This window comes from Hemiscyllium ocellatum, unplaced genomic scaffold (genome assembly GCF_020745735.1).
Source record: "Hemiscyllium ocellatum isolate sHemOce1 unplaced genomic scaffold, sHemOce1.pat.X.cur. scaffold_427_pat_ctg1, whole genome shotgun sequence".
NCBI lineage: Eukaryota > Metazoa > Chordata > Chondrichthyes > Orectolobiformes > Hemiscylliidae > Hemiscyllium > Hemiscyllium ocellatum.
In genome coordinates, this window is record NW_026869048.1 from 221839 (window position 1) to 235616 (window position 13778).

The 13778-nt window shown below is 46.2% G+C and overlaps 1 non-coding gene across 1 annotated transcript; it reads left to right on the top strand.

The window, feature by feature from the left end:
- The first annotated feature begins 13353 nt into the window (after positions 1–13353).
- On the top strand, positions 13354–13517 carry LOC132813663 (U1 spliceosomal RNA). Its single transcript, XR_009644131.1, has one exon. It is a non-coding gene; the product is annotated as a U1 spliceosomal RNA (small nuclear RNA).
- Positions 13518–13778: the final 261 nt, after the last annotated feature.

The following is a 13778-nucleotide window of genomic DNA, read 5'->3' on the forward strand; positions in this document are numbered from 1 at the left end:
CAAAGAGCACTCAGGTACAGTTAGCACCTCTTTAACATCTTCTGGTGTGGGGTGTGGTAATCAGCTTTTGACTTCTGTTAATATCCTCAAAAACTGAAAGTTGTCCTGTTTCGAGCAGAGGACGAAATCATTTACCAAAGCAACAATCCAAATACCAGCAATGTCATGCAGCTCATGGTTACTTTGCCCAATCATAACCGAATATACATTCTCTCATACAGACATTACATTTGTGGCTTTAGCAAATCTCATAAGCTTGATTCCAGCTATCAAATGATTTTTGGCTGGATTGAAAGTTTGTTGCGAGATTGATATTGTAGTTGGGCATATCCCTGCAGCTGTGCCAGCAGGAGAGGGATCACAGAACTGTTTCCCTGTGACTTTGCTTCTAATGTTTCACAGCAGCACCATGGAAGGTGTAAGACAATACACTGCAGCTGTGGCTGGTTTCGTGGCCAAGTGACCGAAGAAACCGCTTTCTCACTACAAACTCTTAGGTGGCTCGAGTTCAGATCCAACCGCTGCCCTTTGTGGGTTTGCTGTCTGTTTTACTGTAGCCTGTTAAATGCTGCTGTGTTTAAATTCCAACACAACCATGTGGTTTTGCTTTTGGAAATGTACGTCTGATTTGGGAGAGTGCACACTCTCCATCCTGTCAATGTCCATGCTGTTATGATCACGTTTGCGTCCCACATGAAATGTCCCGGTCTCAAGCGGTTCGACTGCTGCATCATATTCCGGCCAAGTTGTGTTATTGACTGTTTTCACTGAAACAGAACGGAGATTGGTATTGCATCGCTGTTGTGAAACAAAATCCTGCAGTGACTTTACTTCCCATTATTTGGTGTTCTGGCGAATGGGAAAATAATTCCACTATATTGTGATGTCATATGGTCTTAAATTTCTTTTATTTCCTTCCCTTCTGCCCTGGAGATGGAGGAAGCAGGCACTGCCGCATTGTTGATCGGATGGGCAAATTAATCTAAACGAGATTGTGTTTGGGAATCTCTTAACTTTTCATGGTCCATTCATGTTCAGTTCTTTCTTTTCCCTCATTTCGGAGCGTTTCGGGAGGTGGCGGTGCACCAAGTTTCCAATACATTTTGGGAATGCAGTTTGGAATTCCTCTGAAGGATCTGGGAGCTGTTTATGGCTGATTGCCCTCGGACAGTCCCCAGAACAGCATTCATGCTTCAATGTCTCTTAAAATGCATTTTAAACAAACTCCCATTTCCCAGCATTTGTCCCCTACCCCAATAACCCCTTCCTATCCAGAAGCTCATCCGGTTGCCTTTGAAATCTTCTGAGTGTACGAGCCTCCTCCACTTCCTCTGGAAGCTGATTCCATACACGCACAACCATCTGTGTGGGAAAGGTGCCTCAAGTCCCTTTTATATTTTACCCGTCCCACCTTAAACCTATGCTCTCCATTTTTTAACTCGCCCCATATTGCAGAGATCAATAACTCAAATTTTTCTGTTGACAAACCTTCCTTCAGGCCATGCCCGACGATGAAGGGTAAGACGTCCCAGCATGTTCAGGCTCGCCCGACATTCGAAACTGTGCACCCCTGACACCATCTTTGTCTATATTTTGTGAGCAATTTCCCGTGATTTTCTTATTTTTTTTAATGATGCCAATTACGCTGGAGAATAACCAGCTCCTGGAAACAGAAAGATGAAGCGTTGAACGGCTGTAAAGTTTAGTGCTGGCCCACTCTGAACACCAGCTGCTCGCGGGGATGTTGCCTGTAGTGTAGTGACTGTTAGAGTCACCTCATACACGAAAACTCCTCACTTCAAAATCGGGCAAGAATAGCCTTATTCCCGATGGCAGCCTTTCAGACTGACATGAGCAGAGTTTTATAATTTGCTGTTCACGTCAGCAAACCTGGCTTTGAATTTGCTCGCTCATACATGTTTGCGTGATGAAACGGAATACAATCCCATTTCATTTCTGTGTGAAACATTGTCACAGTGGTCGCCAAACTGGTTTTGAATATGGACAGATGTGTACAGCACTGATGGCCATTCTGTGTCACAGTGGAGTTCCTGGACTCTGATCCTTCCACTAAAAACAGTACCACATTTGCTTTCCTTGGGCAGGTGGCCTGGTTCAAAGCCAAGGAGCAAAGGTTCCCAGCAAAAGTCCTCAACTGAGAACCTGGGCATGTTTCATGGGGAATGGTCAGTGGGAGTAACATTGTGGACGCACCCGGTTCTGCAGTGTTTCTAAACACTAAATTCAAGAGCGATTGGATTTTAGTTTTCTGAGGCATAATTTAAATTGATTGGTAAAATTGGAATTGTTTCTTAATTACCAAACAAAACTGACTTGTTTCACAGCCAACCGTTACATCTTTCCAATTTTCCAGTACAGGCTGAGACTGTGAGCTGGTCATCACAGGTATTTGTCAGCGCTCAGTTCCGAACAGCATTCACTCTCATTTGAAGGTGGAGGGCACGTCTTCAACTTCATAACACTGTTCTCATCACAAAATCCTGCAGCTTCTCATCTTGGGGACAGGGGTTGGATTGCAACCGTTCCCGTATTAAATGTAAAGATTTTCACACGGGAAGCGCCATTCATGAGGTGGGAGTGGGGATGGGGGAGTTTCTGTAAGCTGTGTCCCAGGGCTGTTCAGGGAGCTGCAGTGGCCACTGTCTGTTGACAGCAGGGGTCTGGAGAGAGCAGTGTTTGTCCCTATCTTACTCCATGTGGAGCCAGGGAACAGAATCATCAATGGTTTGGGCTGCAATTCAACCTTGCCATGAATTTTCCGGTTTAAATGGAGCTAAGGTAGTATTCCCTTAGTCTGATCTGGAACAACCAAAGCTCCATACCTGGATGGTGTCAAACTACCAACCTTTATCTTTCAGCCCGCTGCTGACCATTGGAGTCATACAGCCTGTCACTAACCAGGCGTGCCGATTTCCCTACAGCAGGAAGGTTAGCGGGGATCTGAAGGGCGGTGGAACAACTGGAGCTCTAACTGTTTTCAGAGTCTGTCACCAATTTTCCTGCTTTCATTACCAAAAGTGTCAGAGAGCTTGAGGGGTCTGCAAACACCCAGAGGGAAAGGAACTGGGAATTAGAAGATACCCAGACCGTTCAAAATGACTGCCTGAGCTACATCACTATGACTCTGGTACTGGGATAATTCAAGCACATGGCTTGACAGAATCTGAAAATTAAATACAGAACTTCAGGCTGTTCAGTCCAAATGAGATCCATTAAGATACAGTGGATATTGAATCTCTTCCATATAGCGACTTCATCAAATCCTCCCTGTCAATCTATCCACAAACTTATTTTTTGTATTTCTTCGTCCATTTCCCCCAGCTAATGTGAACATCTTGTTTTCATCTTCCTTATCTATACCAATTATAAGCCAATAAGCTCTATTGCATCTCGCTTCAACTCCAGTTGCTCCATTGCATCCTAAATCACTCCTTACTCTTACTGGTAAATGAATGAGTCTATCCCCTCTCTGGACCCTCCCATCCTTCACAATGTATGATGATCTCTGTTGTGAGTATACTGATCACCCTCGACCTGGAGGAGGGATAATGCGAGTTTCTGAAATTATCGAGAGGGTGCAGGAGGAACCCAATAGGACTGGCACCTTTTGGGAGAGAGAAATAATGTTAATGTTTAGAGACAATTTCTTACTTTATTTTGATTATTCTTTTCTCTCTGCCCTAATAGTGATGGATCTTTGAAGCTTCTTTCTCCAAGGATTTCAAGGAAGGATATATACACAAAAGTATCAAACAAAGGGAATTATTTGTCTCTCTGATTTCTCACCTGGACTGACACTGCCTTTATTAAACTTCTTTGAATATTTGAAGAAGATTCATAGACAGGAAACGCCAAAGAAACATTTACTCTAGATCTGACTTGATCAATCGATTCATCACAAACTGGAAATAATTGGCATTTGAGTGTTGCATCCTCAGTCATTACCAATCACTGCATACAATTTCTCCATCATATCCTCCCTGACGATCTGTACCAAAGTCTTAGGTGATTGTTGGTGTATCCCATACCTGGGGGAGGTGTGTTCCAGTTGGAGGTAGTTGGGAGCTGACAGGATGAACTAGGTTGGGGAGTAGATGGGGCTTGGGTAATAGATTCTGGGAGTATTTGAACATTGCTCAGTCAGCCATTATCCTCAAGCCATGCGGGCTGACAGGGGGAGTATTGACCTGTTACTGTCTCTGTCTGTCTGTGAGGAGAAAGTGAGGACTGCAGATGCTGGAGATCAGAGCTGAAAATGTGTTGTTGGAAAAGCGCAGCAGGTCAGGCAGCATCCAAGAAACAGGAGATTCGACATTTCAGGCATAAAGCCCTTCTTCAGGAATGAGGAAAGTGTGTCCAGCAGGCTAAGATAAAAGGTAGGGAGGAGGAACTTGTGGGAGGGGCATTGGTGATGCGATAGATGGAAGGAGGTCAAGGTGAGGGTAATAGGCCAGAGTGGGGTGAGGGCAGAGAGGTCACGAAGAAGATTGCAGAGGGAGTCCCTCCCTCACTCACTGCACACCCCAGGTCATCTCCTCTGCACAGAAGCTCTTCAGCCACATTCTCAAACAGACTTGCTACCACAGCCACATCTCCTTCCTCAGCACCTGTCGACGGAACCGACCTCGAACTCAGCACTGCCTTCCTAACCTGTAATCTTCTTCCTGACCTCTCCACCCCCACCCCACTCCGGCCCATCACACTCACCTTGACCTCCTTCTACCTAGCGCATCTACAACGCCCCTTCTCCAAGTCCTTCCTCCCTACCTTTTATCTTAGCCTGCTGGACACACTTTCCTCATTCCTGAAGAAGGGCCTTATGCCTGAAATGTCGAATCTACTGTTCCTTGGATGTTGCCTGACCTGCTGCGATTTTCCAGCAACACATTTTCAGCTCTGTCTGAGTGTGACAGAGTGTGGGCTGGGGGTCACTTGTTCCCTTTTTGCCTTTTCTATCTCTCTCACTGTCGTTCTCTCTTTCGCTTCTCTCTCCTCTCTCGTTTTCTCTTTCACACTCTCATTCTTCTGCTCTCTTCTCCACCTCTTCTTTACCCCTCTTCTCCTCCTACCCTCTTCTCCCTCTCTCTCCTCCACTCTCTCTTCTCTCTCCCATCTCTTTTCGCTCTCCCCTCTATCTTGCCTCATTCTTCTCTCCCTCTCTCAACTCTCTCTTCCCCCACTCTCACTTCATCTCTCTCTCTCTCTCTCTCTCTCTCATTACGGTCGCACGGTGGCTCAGTGGTTACCACTGCTGCCTCACACTGCCAGGGACCCAGTTCAAATCCTGCCCAAGGCAACCGTCTGTGTAGAGTGTGTACATTCTCCCCAGTGTCTGCATGGGTTTCCTCAATCGGTCCAATGGTGTGCAGGTCTGGGTGGACTGGCCATAGTGGAGTTGCCCAAAGGGTAAGGTGAACTGTTCAGACAGAGCAAGGTCTATGTGGGTTACTCTCCTAACCATCTTTCCACCCCTCTCTTTCCCCCAGTATCCTACTCCCCTCTCCTCTGCCACCCTGCCCTCACCTGTCTTCACGATTCCCTCCTCGTTTTCCGCCCCCACTTTCACTGTCCTACCCATCTGCACTTCTGTCTTTCACCCAATCTCCTCCTCCCCACCTTCAACCACTCTGTCCTCCCGAATTCTTCTCGCCACCTCCTTCTGTTCCCACGCCTCCTGCTGTCTATTCCCTCTTTCCATGCCACCACCTACTCCCCCTCACCTCTTCTCTCCCCGCTAACATCCCCCCGCTCTCCTCCTCCTCGCCCCCACACCTCACCCACTCTCCTCCTCCCCTCCTCTGAAACCCTCCTTTGCCCCTGCTGCTGTCTGCCTCATTCTCCCTGCCCCTCTTTCCTCCACCTCTCTCTCCTCTCCCTCTCTCTCTTTCACCCCAATTTTCTGCGCCCTCTCTCCTCCCCTCTCTCTCCTCCCACTCTCTGTCCTTCCCCTCTCTCCTCCCACTCTCTCCCCTCCCCCTCTCTCTTCCCCCTCTCATTCCCCTCTCTCCTCGCCCCTCACTCTCCTACATCTCTCTCTCCTCCCCCTCTTCGTACACCCCTAACCTCCCCCTCTCTCTTTCCCCGCTCCATCCACCTCTCCTCCCATTCTCTCTCCTCTCCCTCTCTCTCCTCTCCCTCTCTCCTCTCTCTCCTCCCCATCTTCCTCATCCCCCTCTCCTCCCCCATGCTCTCCCTCTCCCATCTCCCCTCTCCCACTCCCCTCTCTTATCCCACTCTCCTCCTCCTCCTTCTCTTCTTTCTCCTCTTCCCTCTCTCCTCTCCCCTCTCCTCTCATTCCTCACTACTCTCTCCTCTCACTCCTCATCACTGTCTCCTCTCCCCTTTCTTCTTCCCCTTTCCCCTCTCTCCTCACCGCTGTCTCATCTCCCCCTCCCGTCTCTCCTCTCTCCTGTCCCCCTCTCTTCTCTCTCCTCCCCTTCACCTCCCCTTCTCCTCTTTCTCCCCTCTCCCCCTCACCTCTCCACTCTCCCCTCTCTCCTCATTCCCTCTCCTCACCCCTTCTCTTCTTCCACCTCTCCTTTCTTCACCTCCCCTCCTCTCCCGCTTCCCTGCCCTCTCGTTCCCCTCTTCTCCACACTCACTTCTTCCCCTCTCCCATCCCCCTCTTCTTCACCCCTTCTCCTGAACTCCTTCCCTACCCCCTTGTATCCTCTCCTCCCACCTGTCCTCCCTTCTACTCTCCCATCTCTCCTGCCCCCTCCTCCCTGGCTCTCCTCCCTGTCTCTGCTCCATTTCCCTGTTCACCTTCCCCCTCCTTCCCCCATTTCCGCCTCTCCTCCCCTTCACCTCCCACTGTCCTCCCCTCCTCCGCATCTTCACCTCTTTCCTCCCCAATCCTCATGTCCCTCTCTCGTCTACCTCCCACCACCTATCTCCTACTCCACCCCAAACTCCCCCTCGCCTCACACCCCAAACGCCCCCTACGTCCTCACTTCCTCCTCTCTCCTAACCCCTCTCCTTCCCTTCTTCCCCATCACTCGTCCCCCCACTTCATTCGCTGTCTCCTCCCGTCCTCCACCTTCCACGTTCTCCCCACCTCTACTCCTCTCCTTCATTCCTCTCCTTCTCTCCTACAACCCCTTCCCATACACCCTCCACCACTCTACTCCCCTTTACGCCATCCACTCCTTGCTCCTCACCCCCTGTCCTCCTGTTCCCTCTCCTCCCATCTCTCCTCCTACTCTCGCCCACCGTTCCCAGCTCTCTCCTACCCCCTCTCTCCTACAGCCCTCTCTCCACCCCTTCTTTCCTCTGCCATGCCTCTTTCCCCAATCCAATTATCCCCGCACCTCCCCTTCCTCCACCCTCTCTTCTCCCCCTCCCTCCTCACCTCTCCCGCCCCTCCCCTCCCCACTCTCCCTTCCCATCTCTCACATTGAAAGATGAGGCACACAAAGTGGTCAAAAACAGCATGAAACTGGAAGATTGGGAAAGCGTTAAAGATCAGAAGAAAGTCACAAAAAGAGTGAGAAAGAACCGTAGGAAAGAACAGGAGAGAAAAGATGTACCACATAATTTAAAGACAGATAGCAGAAGTTTCTATGAAAACTTTAAATGAAAAAGAGTGGCTAAGGTAAATGTTGGTCCTTCAGGGGATGAGGAGGGACATTTAGTTATGGGGTGTGATGAAATGGCGGAGGCACTGAACAGGTATTTTGTATCGGTCTTCACAGTGGAGGGCGCTAATAACATGCCAGAGATTGACAAAGAGATGGAGTTGGTGAGGACCTGGAAACAAATATTATTACGGAACGCTAGTGTTGGGCAAGCCCATGGAGCTAATGATAGACAAGTCTTCTGTCCTGGTGGAATGCATCCCAGCGTGCTAAAAGAGACAGCAGGGGATAGAACAGTTGCACCGTCAGTAATTTTCCCAATTTGCTGGACTCTGGGGCAGTTCCAGCAGATTGGAAAACATTGGCGCCGCTGTTTAAAAAGGAAGGTAGACAAAAGATGGGGTAGTATAGATCAGTTAGTGCAACATCTGCCGTGGGGAAAATGCTTGAGTCTCTTATCAAGGAAGAAAGAGCAAGGCACTGCTGGATCCCCAAGTGAATACCTTCCCACACATGGAACAGCTGAACGACTTCTCCCCCATGTGAATAGGGTGATGTTAAATAAAGACCATTGAATTTAAGACATTTACAGATCTTAAAGTTTTTTTCCCCCACAGTCAGGGGAAAGCTCTCTTGTCAGTGTAAAGCCACTGGTGTGACATGAAGCTGGATGACAAAATAAATCTCTTTGCACAGAATGTCTGTGTCAATGAGTCTCCAGTAGGTCTGTGAATTTTCAATCCTTCTGACAATCCAGATATTTCCATGGTGCTGATCTCCTCGCATATCTCCAAGTTGGATGATCTGGTGAATCCTTTCCCATAAACACAACATATTTATGGCTTCTCTGTCTGTGAGTGTTTTTAGATTGTGAACTGGATAATGTTAAATAATTTCTGCAGTCAGTTCACTGGAACACTCATACACTTATGTGTGTGTGTGTATGTGTGTGTGTGTGTGAGTGTGTGTGTGTGTGTATGTGTCTGTCTGTGTGTGTGTGTGTATGTGTGTGTGTGTGTGTGTGTATGTGTGTGTGTGTATGTGTGTGTATGTGTGTGTGTGTGTATGTGTGTGTGTGTGTATGTGTGTGTGTGTGTGTATGTGTGTGTGTATGTGTGTGTGTGTGTGTGTGTGTGTGTCTGTGTGTCTGTGTTGGGGCTTGACCACACACAATGTTGTTTGAAACCTTTGCTCACTGACATACAAGATAATCATGTCCCTTTATGGCCAAATGTATTTAGTGACTCTGTTGGATCTTTATATCATGTCTGATTTCTCTCACTTCTGGCGAGAGGTGCAAGTGGAGTTCAATGCACCTAAATGTGAGGTGATGCACTTTGGGAAGAATAACAGGAAGGCAGAATACTGGGTCAATGGAAAGATTTTGGTAGTGTGGATGTGCAGAGGGATCTTGGAGTCCGTGTCCATAGATCCTTGAAAGTTGCCACCCAGGTGGATAGTGCTGTTAAGGGGGCATACGGTGTGTTAGGTTTCATTGGGAGAGGGATTGAGTTCTGGAACCACAATATCATACTGCAACGCTACAAAATGATGGTGCGGCCACAGTTGAAATATTGTTTACAGCTGTGGTCGCCCCGTTACAAATACGATGTGGAAGCATTGGAAAAGGTGCAGAGGAGATTTATCAGGATGGTGCCTGGTCTGGAGGGAAGGTCTTATGAGAAAAGCTGAGAAACCTGGGTCTTTTCTCATTGGAAAGAAGGCGGCTAAGGGAGGATTTAATAGAGACATACAAGATAGTCAGAGGATTAGATAGGGTAGACAGGGAAAGCCTTTTTCCTAGGATGAGGACGACAGCTTGTACGAGAGAGAACAACTATAAATTGAGGGGTGATAGATTTAAGACAGATGTCAGAGGCAAATTCTTTACAGAGAGAGTGGTAAGTGTGTGGAATGCCCTACCAGCTCAGGTGGTCAACTCAGCTCCATTAGGGAGTTTTAATTAATCCTTAGATAAGCTCACAGATGATTTTGGGATAGTGTAGGGGGACGAGTTGAGAAAATTCCACAGGTCGATGCAACTTTGAGGGCTGAAGGGCCTGTTCTGCGCTTTATTGTTCTATGTTCTATAATCTGAATCTTTTTCCACGGTAGAAATGACAAATTCTAGAGGACATAGATTTCAGGGGATGGGGAAATTTAAAGAAAATAAAAACCGAAAGAACGGAAGATGCGGTTGATCAGAAACAAAAACAAAAGTTTCTGGAAATGTTCGACAAGTCTGGAAGCACCTGTGAAGAGAAATCAGAGTTCACGTTTCTGATGAAGGACCCGAAACATTAATGGATTTTTATTTTCTCAGATGCTGCAAGACCTGCTGAGCATTTCCAACAGCATGTGAAAGTTTCAAGAGAGTTATGTCAGGCAAGTTTTAATACAAAAGGTGATAGTTGAGTAGAATGTACTCTCCTGGGAGGTGATAAAAGCAGAAACAATCACAATGCTTAAGAGGCATTTGGGCAGGCACATAAGCAGGCAAGGGGTAGGCAGGGATATGGATCATGTGCAGGCAGGTGGAATTAGTTTGGAACGGCATCATGGTCTGCACAGACATGATGGGCCAATTATTCCGGTGCTGTAATGTTCTGTTTTCCAAGGGGCACAATGTGTGGAGCGAGAGTTAATGTTTTTTTTTTAGAACATACAGTGAGTTGATACATTTTGAGAGAAGCAATGTAGAAAAGAAATATATATTTGCATGGCACAGACACAAAGAGTAGAGACTGAGGGAAGGGGGGCAAGGTGTACAATTCTTTAAAGGAGAGAGGACATAATCAAAGTGTTTTGATCAAAACATATGGGATCCTGGGTTTCATTAAACAATTTCATTGACTAGTTAGGTCACAGTCAATCATTGTGTCCAATTCAGGTCAACAGATTCCTGATCTTCAGGGTGTGGAGTACAGACATATTGGTGTGGTGCACTGATGAAGAAAATGCAGTCACTGGATTGATTTGGAAAAAATGCTATTTTCTTTGAAGAAATCAAGTTGAAAAAATCATGATAGAATAAAATGGATATGATTATAACACATCTAGATAGAGCAGACAATAAAATAAATTGCACTTGATAGGTGATGGCTCAAAATTTAAGATTAGGTATAACGTTTTGAGAAAGTGGGAGATGAGCAAGTGTTCCACTGGCTGGAAATATGCAGAACATGCTGCCTATTATGGTGGTGCAAGTAGAGGTGATCCATGATTAATGAATACAATTATATCAGATATGAGAGAAATAAACTTTCAGGGTTTTGGGAACAGCTGGAGAACGAGAATAATGGATTCTGCTACAGAGAGCCAGCTTGGATTTGATGGGCCCCTTTCTGTGCCATAACATGTTTTTTTTTGTACTTGCTTAACTTGTTCCGGTTGTTTGTCTTCAGGGGTTAGATTATCATCAAGGTAAATCTACTCTGTGTTCATGCTCAGACCAACACAGGTTGTCCTTCCACAGCAGGAGATAATGTTTACTGTTTTATACTGGGTTCTGGAGGGGTCCCTAGGTAGTGTACACAGAACTGAAAATCTGCTCTAGGGTGTTTTAACCAGGACTGTGAATATCTTGGAACATCTAATGCCACACCAATGCCTGGAATGCTTTCTAACTGACTGACTAAATGACATATGTTCCTTCCACAGCATGTTGCTGGCTGGAGTTCTGTGGTCAGTGTTATTACACAAGGATCAGAATTGGATAATCTATTGTCTGTAACATATACCAATGATTAGCATGGAAATGTAAATGATTTAATTAGCAAGTTTCTAGATGGTACAAATTGATGAAGTTGTGAATCGTGAAAAATGGTGTCAATGGATACAGCAAGAAAGAGATCCGTTGGTAAACCCATACGGAGATAGATTTTAATCCAGACAAGTGTGAGGTGATGTATTTTGGGAGGTTCATTGCAAGAGGAATGTATTCACTAAACCGAAGGCCTCTCAGCAGCATTGATGTACACAGGGATCTTCAGGGGCAAGTTCACAGCTCCCTGAAAGTGGTGAAGGAGGTGGATGGCAGGCTTGCCTTCTTCTGTCAGGGAAGTGATTATAAAACTGTCATTAGGCCACCTTTGGGGTATTGTGTGCTGTTTTGATCACCATATAAAAAGGAGGATGTGGAGGCTTAGTGCAGTGAGAGAAAAGGTTTACAAGGATGTTGCCTGGATTGGGAGAGGTTGGAAAGACTTGGATTTTTGTCTTGTGAAAGTCAGTGGCTGCGGGTGATCTGAAAGGCTCAGAGTGAATAATCTGAATCCTTTTCCACGGTGAAAATGGCAAATACTAGAGGCCATAGATTTAAGGGGAGTAGGGGCAAGTTTAAAGGAAATGAAAACTGAAACAACTGCAGATGCTGTAAACCAGAAACAAAAACATTTTAGGGAAATGTTCAGCAGGTCGAGCAGCTTCTATGAAGATAAATTAAAGTTAACGTTTCTGAGGAAGGGTGACCAGACCCGAAACATGAACTGATTTTTCTTCACAGATGCTGCATGATCTGCTGAGCATTTCCAATAACATGTGCAAGTTTAAAGGCAGTTGTGTTGGCAATTTTCTTGTGCAGAAGGTGGGTCAGTGACTGGAATGTACTTGCCTGAGAGTTGGGAAAAGCAGAAACAATCACAACGTTTAAGAGGCATTTGGGCAGACACATAAGCAGACATGGGTTGGCAGAGATATGGATCATGTACAGGCAGATGGAATTAGTTTGGAATAGCTTCATGAACCACACAGACATGGTGGGCCGATTATTCTGGTGCTACACTCTTCTGTTTTCCAGGCTGTAGAATGTGTGGAGGAGAGTTAATAATTTGAGTGGAATATGTCTCTTCATGAGAACACACAATAAGTTCATTCATTTTGAGAGAAGCAATGTAGAAAGTCAATATATATTTGAATGGCACAGACACAACGTGCAGGACAGCAGGAATGGGGGACAATGTGCACCACTTATTAAAGGAGAGAAAACATAAAGTGTTTTGAGTAAAACAAATGGGATGCTGGGCTTCATTAATGGGGGAATGATAACAAACTCATGGAAAAGATGCTGACCATTGACAAAGCTCTAGTTAGGTCACAGTCAATCATTGCATCCAATTCTGGTCAACAGATTCCTGGTCAGAACGAGGAAGTTAAAATACCATAGAGGGGCCTGTTCCATACCTTTGGTTTCTCTTTCAGGACACTGTGGGGTATCAAGGGTTAAACATTCCCTTGCCAAAGGCCATATTTCATTAACTGAATGCCTGTACTCTTTCAATACAGACAGAACACCTCAGAAGGGGGGAGGCTGACAATATCTCAAAATAGAACCTCTTGCAGCCACACATGTGGATTCCCCCGTAACCCCAGACAGAGGAATTTGCCCTTTCCAGACAAGACTGAGAGCCCTGGGCACAACCCTGTTAAACTGCCTCCCGCTCCCATTGTCTTACCTCCCCTCCATATTAGCATAGGTAAGTGAATCCCCCATTTACTGAAGGAAGAACCCTCCAGCCTTAATCTCTTCCCATCAACACATAATCATGAACAATACGATAATCAGTTTCTGTAATCCATTCATACGTTAACGCAGGACATCGCCATTCATCAAGCTTTGTAAGGTCATAATTACCAGCTTTAAACTATGTAATGACAATCGCCCATGTGACTGATATGTCTTTGTCTAATTCCTATTAAATATACTGTCTCTGTGGGTAAGGCAGAGATTCGTGAAGAAGAGTCTCTACAAGTCTCTATACTAACCTGGCAGGGGAGATACCATGATCATTGCGGTGGCGCTCCCAGGACGAGGCTATCCCATTGCACTTCGGGTGTGCTGACGCCTGCGATGTCACCAAATGCGGGATACTCAACAGCAAAATTTGTGGTAGTGGGGGTCTGCGTTCTCGCTCTCCCCTTGTGGGCGGCACGGTGGCACAGTAGTCAGATGGGGAAATGGGCTGAGGAGTGTCAGATGGAGTTTAATTTAGATAAATGTGAGGTGCTGCTTTTTGGAAAAGCAAAGCCTAGCAGGACTGATAGACTTAATGGTCAGGTCCGAGGGAGTGTTACTGAGCAAAGTTTCCTTACAGTGTAGGTTCATAATTCCTTGAAAGTAGAGTCGCAGGTGGATAGGATAGTGAAGGTGATTGGTATGATTTACATTATTGGTCAGAGCAG